The sequence below is a fragment of the Triturus cristatus genome, chromosome 4_1 (assembly GCF_964204655.1).
Source record: "Triturus cristatus chromosome 4_1, aTriCri1.1, whole genome shotgun sequence".
Taxonomy (NCBI): domain Eukaryota; kingdom Metazoa; phylum Chordata; class Amphibia; order Caudata; family Salamandridae; genus Triturus; species Triturus cristatus.
In genome coordinates, this window is record NC_140585.1 from 914278840 (window position 1) to 914293300 (window position 14461).

At 49.9% G+C, this 14461-nt stretch overlaps 1 protein-coding gene across 2 annotated transcripts in view; it reads right to left on the reverse strand.

Annotated features, from left to right (window-relative positions):
• LOC146855791 (protocadherin-15-like) overlaps positions 1 to 8675 on the reverse strand; it is a 261208-nt gene extending 252533 nt beyond the window's left edge. For both annotated transcript variants that reach the window (XM_085653702.1, XM_085653701.1), the window contains exon 1: positions 7634 to 8675. The gene's annotated coding sequence lies outside the window, so the exon portion shown is untranslated. The remainder of the gene's footprint in view (positions 1 to 7633) is intronic.
• Positions 8676 to 14461: the final 5786 nt, after the last annotated feature.

Here is a 14461-nt window from a genome sequence, read left to right on the forward strand (position 1 = left end):
TGACTGCCACCTCCTGCAGGTCTGCCTATACATAGGGGGAGGGGGGCCCGAACCCCAATCCCAGGCTGTGAAATAAATAGGGAGGGGCGTACTTCCCCTCTACCGGGCCTAATTCAGCCCTGGGGACCGCCACTTCCTGCAGGCCAACCAATACATATTTAGTGGGAGCGGGCTCCCTAGGCCACCATTGACCTTGGTGACCTTATCCCCCGGGGCCCAGCCATGCAATTGAAAGGGAGGGGGGCTGCTTGGCCCCTCTCTCCAAGCCATAAATGGCCCTGGGGACCCCATTCCCCATGGCTGGTGCTCAGCTATGCCCCAGGGTGCCCACCCCTGGGTCATAGTGGTCTCCCTGTCCGCACTAGTGCGGGCAGGGAAACCTCTGTTTGCTCTTGCTTGGTGGGAGCAATTTAAAGCTCTTGGCAAGCGAGAGCGAACAGTAAGCCAACTCCCCACTGGCGGGAACTTTAAAAATGCTTCCGCCAGCTGGGAACTGACTTTTCATCTGTTTCCCTGCCCTCTGTTAAGCGAGCAGGGAAATAGATGACAAAATTGCTCCAGCACACAGGGAGCAGCATATCCTGCATGCAGGAGCAATGCTGGCTCCTGCTGGAGGCAGGGAGCGGGCATTGGCTGCGGGGGCATTGGGGCTCCCACCGCGGCCCAAGGAACAACACACACTACTGAATTTAAATGCACACAAGGTCACTGGAGACATTTCCTCGTGGTCCATTACTCAGCTGTAGTGTAGAATATGCAATGGACATTTACCCAACAAGGTAGAGCTTGCTAATTAATCAGTAGAAAGTACTCCAGTTGGGTAGGCATTTTGTGCAGAACTGTGGACTCTTGTTGGATAAATGGGAAGGTGAGGTTTCGTTCTGGCCTTCATGCTCATTTCACAGAAATTAAACCTCAACGGGAAGTACTTGCAAATATCAATAATGCAGATGACCCAGTTGAATCTCCACTTCTGTAAAGGACCAATGATCCTAACTTCTTGGGCTTGGTGAACGCAAAGCTAGAGTGCTTTCTCAGCAATATAGAGGAATAGGAGGACATCTATACCAAACAAAAAAACCCTTACTTCATATAGTCAAGAGGAAGTACCCTTGTTTGGTGGGCATTCACCATTTTGTAATCTTGTCTTCTCTAACAAGGATTCATGTTATCACAGATTTCTGAAAGAAAACGCTTGAGGAAATCAGTCCGCTGAGGCTGCATACGGCCTGGGGCCAACCCCGAAGGCCGTGCATGACGGTGGTTATATTAACATATAGTAATTAAATATTACATTATGTTAAGAAAAGTCATACAAATGCACTGAAAAAAACAAAGGGTACAAGAACATTATAGTTTGGAAATACCATTTAAAAACTGTAGAAATTCACTGAAAAAAACAAAGGTTACAGGGATGTTATAGTTAGGAAACAGAATTTTAAAAAACCTTAGAAAAAAAAATAAAAAAAGGTTACAGGGACATTATAGTTAGGAAATAGAATTTAAAAAAAACCTTAGAAATTCACTATAAACCAAAGGTTACAGAGACATTATACTTAGGTTCACATTTTACACGCACAAAACCAAAGAAATTCACCAGTTATAGTAGGGGTTATCTCAAGTAACTATAACTCACGCCCTCGCCATGAACTGTTAATTACCCCACATATTACATCACTCATAACATCTTCTATGACATCATTGATAATATAACTGCAACTTTTGCTGTGAAATCATTGATGAGACAACTGTGCATATTAATATATATTAATATGCTGACTAATTCATAACAGCAATAGGCCCACTTTTTACATTTTGGTGTTCTGACCCTTTGACAAAATCAGTAGGTCTGCTTCATTTAAATTGAGACCCTTTATATATCACATAGTAAGGCGTGCTCACCCACTGGGGTTTGGGCGCCAGTGGAGGTTGGGCACAGGGCCTGGCAGGAAGCCTGGCCTTGAGGCCAACCCCATGCAGCAGACAGCCAAAGACTGTGAGCGGCATGGGGTTGTGGCCAGGTCCTGCTCCCAAACCCACACCAAAGGCCATGCGCAGTGTAAGGTTGGTATTACATATGTTAATTAAATGATACTTTACGTTATAAAACCCTGAGACCCCTATGGCCTGCCATCTAATGTCTCAGATTGGGCACCTCTATGAAGAGCAACAGACTGATTCCAAAGGGGGAGCTCACTTGGAAACTGTACGTCAATTCATCAAAATGCTGGGGGTAGCGTAAGTGACTCACACATGCTTTGACCCAATAATATTAGAGGAAGTTAAGATAAATGCGCGAGGTATCTTCCCAGGAAATGATCGTATGTGACTTTTGCTCCTATTTGCATCTTATCCAAGGTCCGATATGGTAATAAATAATGCAATCCACCGTGTCATGAGTTACCCGAGACACAAATAGCAACCAGGATTGTATGCCTGTAAAGATCAAGCCCTTGGCATGTGGTCAGCAGTACAGCACACCTCCCTCAAGGAATAGGTACAGCACGAGCTGCAGCTTTGCAAGCCCCCCTCACAAAACACACGTTTCTTGGGCAACAGTGCAGGGCTTGGTGTGCACATTCAGCTGGTGGCTCCCAGTCATGGGAGATAACTTCAGCCAGTCCTAGCTCTTGCTCTAACAGCACATTTCTGGTGCTGTACCTTTTAAATGCACACTTGTAGTGGCAAAAGGAAAATGACAAGTCCTAGAATGATACAAATGTATGTTACCTAAACTGCTAGGACTACCTGGAACGTTATTGTACATTATGGGGCCACCAGGCTGCTTCCTATGGCCATGTAACAACCGTGTGAGCAATGCCAGGCATACATCTTTAACTAAGATAACTGAAGAAGGGCTCCTTGCTATTACGCCGAGAGTGGAACCGCATGTATTTCAATTATGAGTCGTACAATGCACTTTTGAGGGCACTTTGAGAGCTTCAACATATGGGCCTATCAGCCACGTGCATGGGTGACCAGAGGCATGCCAAAGATCAGTTCCTTGTATTTATGTGATCTTAGCAGTAGGTGTCAACGAGAGCCAAGGCTCCACACAAGGACTGTTATACCCAGCCAGAAGTAGTCACCCTTAATAAATGTTAACAACTTACAGTTAGCAGAAGGCCCTCTGGCCTAGAGAAAGGGGCCACAAGACCACATTATGACAGGGAGCTGGATTCACCATCACTCCAAGCCACCACTCCTAGCTCCAGGCCATCACTCCATGCCACCACTCCTAGTTTCAGGCCATGACTCCATGCCACCACTACTAGTTTCAGGCCATGACTCCATGCCACCACTACTAGTTTCAGGCCGTCACTCCATGCCACCACTCCTAGCTCCAGGTCATCACTCCTTGCCACCACTCCTAGTTCCAGGCCTTCACTCCATGCAACCACTCCTAGTTCCAGGCCATCACTGCATGCCACCACTCCTAGCTCCTGGTCGTCATTCCATGCCACCACTCCTAGTTCCAGGCCGTCACTCCATTCCACCACTCCTAGTTCCAGGCCATCACTTCATCCCACCACTCCTAGTTCCAGACCATCACTCCATGCCACCACTCCTAGCTCCAGGCTATCACTCCAAGCCACCACTCCTAGCTCCAGGCAGTCACTCCATGCCACCACTCCTAGCTCCAGGCCATAACTCCATGCCACCACTCCTAGCTCCAGGCTATCACTCCAAGCCACCACTCCTAGCTCCAGGCAGTCAATCCATGCCACCACTCCTAGTTCCAGGCCATCACTCCATGCCACCACTCCTAGCTCCAGGCTATCACTCCAAGCCACCACTCCTAGCTCCAGGCAGTCACTCCATGCCACCACTCCTAGCTCCAGGCCATAACTCCATGCCACCACTCCTAGCTCCAGGCTATCACTCCAAGCCACCACTCCTAGCTCCAGGCAGTCACTCCATGCCACCACTCCTAGCTCCAGGCCATCACTCCATGCCACCACTCCTAGCTCCAGGCTATCACTCCAAGCCACCACTCCTAGCTCCAGGCAGTCGCTCCATGCCACCACTCCTAGCTCCAGGCCATCACTCCATGCCACCTCTCCTAGCTCCAGGCTATCACTCCAAGCCACCACTCCTAGCTCCAGGCAGTCGCTCCATGCCACCACTCCTAGCTCCAGGCTATCACTCCAAGCCACCACTCCTAGCTCCAGGCCATCACTCCATGCCACCACTCCTAGCTCCAGGCTATCACTCCAAGCCACCACTCCTAGCTCCAGGCAGTCGCTCCATGCCACCACTTCTAGCTCCAGGCTATCACTCCAAGGCACCACTCCTAGCTCCAGGCCATCACTCCATGCCACCTCTCCTAGCTCCAGGCTATCACTCCAAGCCACCACTCCTAGCTCCAGGCTATCACTCCATGCCACCACTCCTAGTTCCAGGCCACCACTACATACCACCACACCTAGTTCCAGGCCATCACTCCATGCCACCACTCCTAGCTCCAGGTCATCCCTACACTTTAAGTCTGCTGCCTGCTGGATTTCCTTGTTTCCTGTCATGAGGGAAGAGAGCCCTGCAGAGGCACGTGCGACTTACAGCAGGGAAAGCGAAGCGACTCTGCTGCAGTGCTGCTGGAGAGCCGGGGGATGAACTGGGGGGCTTCTGATGCCCCTTTAGGAAAGTGACATTGCGATCCGTTTGCGAGTTCATGGCCTGTGTCTTTTGCGCAAAGGGAAAACCTTCTGAACTGTGAGCCGCGCGCTAATGTGCGCCGAACCCTCCACTCTTAGCATTTATCTGACTCTGGGCTGTGATGTTCCTCTCTTTTTTCACAGTCTTGAATGTGGCCGGACTTGAGTGCAACTAGAATGGAGCCCCTACTCCTCTGAGGTGCCCCATTATTATTATAAAGTCCAGGGCCATTGGTGTGTGTTCCAGGGTAGCAGAGCGCTGCTTGATGCCAACGAGGTCAAATAGCTGGAACCCCGGAATTGTGTTGCCCTCAGTGGACAGATGATGCTGCGGAGAGGTGAGGCGCAGCGGCTAGAGCGGCTGACTCTGGAGCGCAGGGCTCACGGTTCGATCGCCGGCGGCAGCTCAGCTCAGCACCATGTGACTCTAGGCAATAGCTCATTTAATCTCCCCGATGCCCCCTAGCGCCTTGAAACCCTTAGGAGTGAGTAGTTCGAGCTTTACAAATACCGGATTTAGATTTAGAGATTGAGACCTCTGTAGCCCCCTGTCTCAAGCTGGATGTGCTGAAGACCACCACTGAGGGGCGACCCTGGCTGATGAGGCACAGCTAGGCTATGCAATATCTTCAGGACACTCAGTACAATTCCCAAAAGAGTGAGACGTGGACGTGGCCTGCGTTAGTCGTGGCATCAATTCACGCTTGACAGGATTTTCTGAACATTTGTTGGATGTAGGCTTATTTATGTGATATACAGTAATAATGGATCCACGAATCTTACACCTAGATAAAATTTTTGACGTGGTATGCTGAGAATGCGACAAATCCAGCGCCGGCTGCTCCATTCGAGCGGAGGATCATCGCTCCCCCTGCTGTGGGTACTGCAAAAGCGAAACATAAAATGAAAATAAAGTGACTTTTATTGCCATTTTATTTTCCACTCTGCCAGCCGCCGGAGCTGAGTGTTAGGGCATTAGTGGCGGGGCCACTGCTGAAGTGCAGCCTCAGAGGAGGAGTGCCTGGCTACACCAGTTTAAACTGCACAAGTCAGTTTGGGCAGCTGTCTTATGATGGCCAGCCTGACAGGCACAGTTTAAACTTCTCCAGATCGAGCTGTTATACCGCCGGGTGGATAACCAGCACTGGCACCTAGTGCCAGTATGAGCGGTGAGCCAGCCCGCTCCAACCAATCACAGTGCTGCTCTCATGCTAGAGCAGTGTCAGAAATGGATGGGGGAGCTGGCTCTGGGGACGTCATTGGGCAATACATCAGTCACCGACCCTTCCCAACACAGTTCTGAAGTCTCCGCTCAGTTCTACCGAGCATTCGCTGCTGACAGCCTGTTCAGAATGCGACAGCTTGTAAATATATGTATGTATTCGATCACAACACGATCCAGAGCTCCCTTTCCGGGCAGCGGGGGAAATGTGCTGGGGCCACAGGGACAGGAGCAGGTATCTTGTGCACTGGCCAGACCCCCCACCTCCCCAGGGATTGCTGCACAGGTGGCCTGGGCCACCAGACCCTCTCGCCTTTGGGCCTGGACATCCCCCCAGAGCTGAAGCCAAGCCGGGCACCAGAGGAGTTGGGCGAGGTGGCTGCAGTCAGTGGGCTGATTAACAGCCCCGGCGAGGAAAAGGCCAGAAATCAACAGACTCACCAGCCCCTCCCTCCCCCGATCCCATGGCCTACCAGCTAGGTGGTTATGATGTAGCCTACAGCAAACCCCTAATCTTACTACCCGCCCTACCTAGGCAGGGCCTACCCTGAAGTCAAGTCCTACCCTGGATTCCCCTCAGTTCTTCCTGGGGGGCTCTCTCACTGCCACCCCAACTCTGAACCAGTTTCTAACCACCGCTGCCCCCGCTTATCACGGCTAGCCCCCCGAGGGTCCTGATGGATCTCCCGCCTCGCAATGTGGAGGTGCATTGGGAGCGGGATGCTGGGGGGCCGCGTAGCAGAGAGGACACCATGGACCTGCCAGTCCCGGCAGCAGCGGGCATCCCTTGCCCAGGACTCCGCATGTAAGAGGAGTGAGAGTGGTGGGGCAAAACTATAAAGAAATGTTTTTATAGAGCCGTGCTCCTCCAAGGGAAGGTATGGCTGGCAAGGAGAACAGGGATAGGAGGGGATATGGAACAATGGGGCGAGGAGCCACCGGTGTTGGGTGAGGTTTGGGGTTTGTTATCAGACTGCATTTTAACTTCGGCAAACCCGGGGCTCTTCTGCGGTGCCCTGGATTTCTGAGCACTGGTATAAATGATGCCACTTCGGGTGGAAGGTTAAGACACAGCAATGATTGAGAGGTGATTGTGTGTTTTATGGGACAAACAGTAAGAAAGAGATCCTAGTTACTTATGCACAACATTTCTCTGCCTTCTACATCGAATCTCAGATGGCCATAACCCCTCCAAAGTCTCAGACGTCATTATCATATGAAATCTCTTTATTGATGTCATAACTACACTTTAACAAGTGCTTTATTAACATGCTTGCTCTCCCAAATATGCTTGAAATTGCACCATTTGGCGACTCTTTTTTCAAAATTTTCTCGGGGAGCACCCCCCTTATGCCGTTCAGGCTCGCTTGCTGCGTTGTCTCGCCACCGAGCACCCATCCCGAACTTTTACGCCCTACCACTTTCAAATGTCACCAGCCGCCCCTGGCAAGTATTACATTTTTTCACAAACCAAAGCCTGAGTTAGAATTATATGTGAAATTAGGCCTCAGAGCAGGTCATGCAGAATTTTCCAGAGTTTGATTATAAACCCTCCGAGCAGAATGTGTTAATCTTCAGGTGTAGCACAGACGTATTTCAACGGGGTTCCGAATTCTATAAAACATGCAACAAATGTCAGTAGGCTGCACCGATTTCTCACCGGGGTCTATCCAGGGCCAGGCTGTAATAACAATGAGAGCTACAGGATGAAGTCGAATAGTAATAATTCCAATAATAACGAGTAATGTCAGCTTACCTTCGCGAGGGGATCCGATGCGCTCCTCTCACAAGCACGCCCCGGCGGTCCTTGGGGTTCTCTGTAGCTGAGCACAGGCCCTCCGTTCCCAGATCCGAGTGGTCATAGTTCTGTTTCCGCTCCTGGTTCTGAGCCCGTCACCGACCCCTTCCTGGCCCAGCCTTGGCACTGTCGACCCCTCTGCCGTCTAACACGCTATCTCCTCCTATGTGCAGCACCATCGGCCTCCTGGGTGTCCAGGGCTGCTGTTCCCGGGGTACCAGCACTGTGCCCCTCCTTGGGAGCCCAGAGCAGTCCCCAGCCTATGCACAGCTCCTGTCCCTTCTCTGACATCCAGTCCTGTCCGCCCCCTAGTGCCGAATCCGTCCTCAGGTGCCGCCAGCACGTTCCCCCAAATTGGTTAATAATAAATCTCGCTCTTGAATTCCCAGCCGTGGCTCTTCGTGGTAGCCCGACCCTGTCTCTCCCTGGGTGCCCTGCCCTGTTTGGTGCGCTGTCCTACCCCTTCCTGGACGCGCAGCTCTGTCTTTCCCCAGTTGCGCAGCACTGTTAGGCGCACAGCCCTATCCTCCCTGGACGTGCAGCTCTGTCCCTCCCTGGTCGCGCGGCTCTATCTCTCCTTGGGTGCACTGCCCTGTTTGCGCGGCTCTATCTCTCCTTGGGTGCACTGCCCTGACCCTCCCTGGGCGCGCAGCCCTGTCCCTTCCTGGTCGCGCGGCTCTATCTCTCCTTGGGAGCACTGCCCTGTTTGGTGCGCTGGCCTACCCCTCCTTGACGCACAGGTCTCTTTGGTTGCGCAGCTCAGCCAGGCGCGCAGCCCTGTCCCTTCCTGGACGCGCAGCTTGTCCTCGGAGTCCAGAGCTGCCCCCCTCGGGAGACCCCCGCGGTGCCGCGCTAGGCCTGGTGCCCGCCAGGCCTCTTCGTTTACGGTGGCTCGAGCTGGCTCCTGAGGACGCAGGCGGTGACACCAGCACCCTCCGGGGGCTCAGACGGAATAATTCAGTGGAGAAGGATCACCGCCACGCCAGCTGCTGAGTGCGAGGGGATGGTGCGGCACCGTGGGGAGGGTCAGGGGGAAGCGACGGACTGAGTGACGACCGCAGTTTCACCCCCTCGAAGCTGGCAACAGACGAACTTAATCCACCACAGCGGGAAGATGTCATAATTGGATTGCTTCGTTACTACTGGCCTCTGGTGACTGACAGAGAGTGCCCACACTTGGGCCTGAGGCAGCCGCCCCACCTGCCTCAGGCCCAAGGAGCACAGAAAGGTCAACGGTCAGACAGTGTTGGCCGTGAGCCAGAAGCACTGTCAATCTATGGCAGGACTGAGGTCTCATCATGGCCACTGGTGTGGATCAATGTCTTAGGGTCACTGACTGATGTGAGTGGAAAAATGAGATCTCAGGGCCCCTCGTGGATGCGGATCTGGATGCAGAACTGAGATCTCAGGGTCACTGATGGATGTGAATGCAAGCCTGAGGTCTCAGGGCCGCTCGCAGATGTGGATGCAAGACTGAGCTCTCAAGGCCTCTGACGTGTGTGGATGCACGACTCGAGGAGCGGGGCAGCTCCCGCACGTGGATGGCTGACTGAGGTCTCATGGCCATTAAGTTAAGGGGATGCACGAATGAGGTCACAGGGCCACTCATGGATAGGGCAGTGGATGCAAGACTAAGGTCTCAAAGCCACTCATGGATACAGATGCAAGATTGAAGGCTCAGGGCCACTGAAGGATGTGGATGTGTATGTAAGATTGAGGTCTGAGGGCCACTGACGGATGTGGATGTGTATGTAAGATTGAGGTCTGAGGGCCACTGACGGATGCAGATGTCGATGTGGATGAAAAACGGAGGTTTCAAGGCCACTGATGGACGTGGAAGTAGATCTGGATGTTTATATAAGACTGAGGTCTCAGGGCCACCGGTAGATGTGGATGCAGATGTAAAACTGAGGCCTCAGGGACACTGATGGATGTGGACGTGCGGCTGGGTGTGGTGGAAAGAGTGAGGTCTCAAAGCCACTCATGGATGTGGATGGGGATGCAGGACTGAGGGCTCCTAGGCCATAATGGATGGAGATGAAAGACGAGGTCTCAGGGGAACTGATGGATGTGGATGTTATACTGAGTCTCTGGGCCACTCTTGGATGGAGGGCTGGGGACTCAGAGCCACTCATGGGTGGGGATGTTGCTGTAGATGCTGGATTGAGGTCTCTGTGTTACTTATGGTTGTGGGTGTGGATGCAGGAGTGAGGTCTCAGGGCCACTTGCGGATGTGGATCTGGATTCAGGGCTGAGGTCTCAGCACAACACTCCTAGATGTGAGTTTGGATGCTAGACTGAGGTCTTAATGTCACAGATGGGTGTAGATGCAAGACTCAGGGTCACTGATGGATGTGGAAGTGGCTCTGGGTATGGATGTTAGACTGAGGACTCAGACCCTCTGAGGGATGTGGTCTTAATAATGAAGTCTCAGGTCTACACATGGACTTGGAGGTATCAACCTGAGACACCGGACAGAACTTGGCACAAGTGAACTCCCAGTAATGAGTTAACATTCTTGTCACCCTCACTTGCTGGCTTTTGTGTCATCTTAGTGGACAGTTACAATTGATGGGATAAACCTATGCTCTTCTTGGGAGGAACTGCTACTCTGGCAAGAACTGGCACCCCAGTTCGTACTCATGTTGGCATCAGTTTCTTCCCTTGTTGAGTTGGCATCCTTACTCAAATAAGCTGGATTTTCTGTTAGAATAGATTGGTGCCCCTCTTGGAATTAGGTAGTATCCTATTTGAAAAGAAGTGACAACCTTATTGGCACAGGATGGTATTTCTCAGTGGCTCCTGCTGTAATTAGTGCCCTTGTTGTCATCGTTTGACACATGTTGACCACTCTTCTGTCATGAGTTTACACGCCTGTTGGACAAATTGGCAATGTTGTTGTCAAACATTTCGATGGTCAAGCTTACCCTCGTTTGGGGACTAGTATTGACTCCCATTGTATGAGTTGGTTTCATTGTAAGCATGAGTTGGTATCTTTATTAGCACCAGATGATGTCCCTTTTGGCATGAGTTGGCACCTTTATTAGAATGTGTTGTGTCCTTATTTGCAAATAATTGCACCCTTCTTGGCATGAGTTTATATTCATAATTTCACTGATTGGTGACTGACTTATTAACATTAGTGCCTCTTTTGTCATCAATTGGTGCTTTTGTTGGCATACATTGATGATGTCTTGGCATGAGTCGGCTCTTATCTTCTGCTGTCCTATTGAGAATTCTGTAGTGATCTCCCATATACATGGAAATGTCTACCATATGCCTTAAGGAATATATTCAGCTCGCCGATTGGAGCCTTCTTACGATACTTCTCCACAAGTAGTACCTGTTAGTTTATCTATATACAGGTTCTTTCACATCTTTTTTTAATTTTATTTATTTAGCATTTTGGCAAGAAACAAGGCATAGTAGAAATACATGGTCTCCGTCAATTGCATAGTATGAAAATAATAAGACTCAAAGGATAAAACAATTTGAAAGTACGTCACATCAGTATCATCAAACGTTCATGACATAGGTTATGTAATCTCAGCAATAGAATGACTTATTAAAATGCAAGCATAGTCCCGCAGGCCAGCCCCTTCCAGCTTGTTGTGGCCGCTAGCGATGGGCAGCCAAATCCTAGTCCCATTTAAGCGTCTGCGCTCCCAATTAGACATATAGATAGAAAGATCATTCTACCGAGAGGATCAAGAGTAACATATTGTACAGTTACTGTGTGAGGACGATCCCTTTACCCCACGCCTTCCGGCACTATGCCATGCTGTACTTGAGAGTCAGAGGCTTGCCGCAGTGTTGCAGTATACGCTCTGTAGGGACCCCAAATGTCTTTAGGACGGGATGAACCTGGCAGTAAACCGGCGTAAACCTCATAACTGGTATTACAATAGGCCAGGGTGCGCAACCAGCCTGCCAGGCTAGGGGCAGACTTGTGGTCCCACAACAGTGCAATTTCACTTTTAGCTAACAATAAACTGAGGGAAGCAAAACGTCTGAAATTTTTGGGGAAGTTCACCGTGTATCCCAGCAGTGCTACTTCCAGAATGGGGGTAAGGGTCAGCTTTGTCATGGCTCATAATGTGCTGTGTATTTCTTCAAAGTATGTGTGAAGTTTAGGGCAGGTCCATGTAAGGTGAGCAAAATCCACGCGTGGGGCTGTGCATTGGCGGCAACTGTGCGGTCTGGTCGGGTCTAATCTGTGTGCTTTGGCGGGGGTAATATAAATTCTACGCAGGAACTTAAAATGCAGCAGTTTGTGTCTGCTGTTTAGAGAGACATCCTTTGTCACTAAGCAGCATTTAGCCCGCTGATCGTCCGTGATGGGGTGGCCAAGGTCTACCTCCCAGTCCGCGCAAACTTTGTCGTCATGAACGAGCCTCAATGACGTGCATGTTTTGTATAGTTTAGAAATGAGATGTGCCCCACTAGGGCTTTCAATTTTTAGTGTAAGGGGCGGAAATGAGTCAGGCTCCATGGGGAAACCAGGCAGCGCAGCGCAGAGCGGATACGACTCAGCACAAAGCTATCCATGAAGGTGACTGCTTGAAACCGAGTATCTTCCGACGGGGTGAAAATATGGGTTCTTTCACATCTTTAGGAGGATACCCTTACTCCTCCAGAGACAGGTTCCCTTAATTCCATCTTGTGAGTCTATACCATCTTGAATATTCCTCTCTGTTCTGGAGTGGATTTGCCCGGGGTTCATATTTTCCATATTGAACACTTACTCCATGTTCCATTTATTCATAAGCGAACCTTCAGCTTATACAATATATCTTATGTTTACCTTATTGGCTTTTTTCACTTTCGGAATTTGAGATCATTTGTGATCGTGTCCGGCTGCCTGGTTCCAACATGGCCGCCTCCTGACAAATATTACCGTCTTCGTACATGCAAGATTCTTTGCCCAAGAGTTAGCTATTTGTTGTTTTCTAGATAGCTGCCTTATCGTTGTTCTGACTGGACAATTTATATACATTTCTTCTAAATATGGGACCTTGATCGTTCCTAGTATCCATCGAGCGTACGGACTCCTGCTATGGCCGGTACATGCACATGTTTATATTCTCATGGAGATTGGCAATTTTCCTCCCTATTTTTATTATCCTATTGGCCCACGTAAAGATGGAGGATTCTCATTTTCTTAGATATCTGCCATTCCAATATGGCGGCCATTTTGGTATCCATGATTCTTTTGAGCAACCGCCTATGCCGCTCATCGTGCAGGTGTTCACTATTTGGCCTTAATTGAACCCTGTGACTCCGTTGGCGACCGCATATAAGTCCGACTGCAACAGATTATTACGTTCGTACCTACGGAGGACAGACAATCCGGACAGTGGTTTTTTTTTGCTTTTCAAAATGACAATTAAAATCCCCGCCAATAATTACATGTGTAAGCTCAGGCAGGGTATAAAGAAAGGTAGTCAAACAATCTAAGGTCTGTGAGGTTTGCCCCTGCCTCACTGGACAGGAATAAATGTTAATAATGGCAATTTTCAGAGTATTATGGAAGGAGAGAAGGATACACAAAATGTCAGGGGAAAGGGTGTCTATCATTTTGATCTTGCAACCCAGATGTGTGCCAACCCAAGTGCAAAGGCCCCCTGATGGTCTCCCCCTAGGCCCCTGGACGGCTGGGATACAGTATGCAGCATATCCCACTCTATGCCTATCTAGCCTTGACCAGGCTTCCCGGAAGAGGCATAGCCCATGGGTATCTATGTAGTCTCCCCAATCTGGGAGATCCATTTTTGAGCTACGGCCTGCTATATTCCAGGATAAGATCTTAGTGTTCTGTAAGGGACGCCCGTCCTGTTGTGTTACTTGATACAGAATTTTAGCCTGATCATGAGTCCCTGTCTCGTCCTGAGGAGTGCAGTCAAGGTCCCCTGGCGTCTTTTAGCAAATACGCTAGGAATACTTGATGCTGGGGTAGCCTCATAGGTATTCTCAGGGAGTTGCGCACAGTTCTCAAATCTTTCACAGTTTTGGGAATCTGATGGCTGGTTGTTGATGGAGGTCAGATATTTACAAGTAGGATTTAGTCAATCGACCAGTTGCAGAGAACTAAATCTATTACTGACGGTATATTAAATGTCATAATGTTTTCACAACCGCGACCCATGTTTGGTGAATTGCTACTCTGAGCTCTCGATTCCCATTTTTTATACACACTTCCCACTCTATCTAACAAGGGACTAGGGGGATAAAAATAGCCCAGAGGAAGTGTCTGAATGCCTTCAGTCTCCCTAGAGAATACCCATTCAAGGATGTGTTGGACCGCCCTTCTATCTCTAACGTTGATCAGGACACAGTCCCCCAAAATGTCTTTTCGCCTCTGCCCCAGCCAACTAACCCTGCGGGTAAATAGAATTTCGCTGTGAGTTGAGTAGGGGAGTGGTCTATATTCATTTAACCAATGAGTGATTTTATTTTTCAGTTCAGAATATGTCTCACCTCGGCCTGTTGCCAGCTCTGGTACTCTGGCTAGTATAACAACATAAGGTGTGGAGGCTGGAGGAAAATCTATGCAGGGAAATGTAGGGTTTGTTTCCCTTGACTTAGAGTAAAAAATATTCCTAGTGTCTGCTTCACAAGTTCTTTGTACCTGTTGCTCGGTTATCAGACCTGTGGTGGTTGCCATGACCCTAGAATCTTGATTGTTATTGGGGAGATAGGGCACCCTGTGTTCGAGAATGGGGCCTGATTTTGTTGGGCTAAAGGATCAGTCCCGGTGGGCAAGTTCGTTTGGACAGTCGATAATTG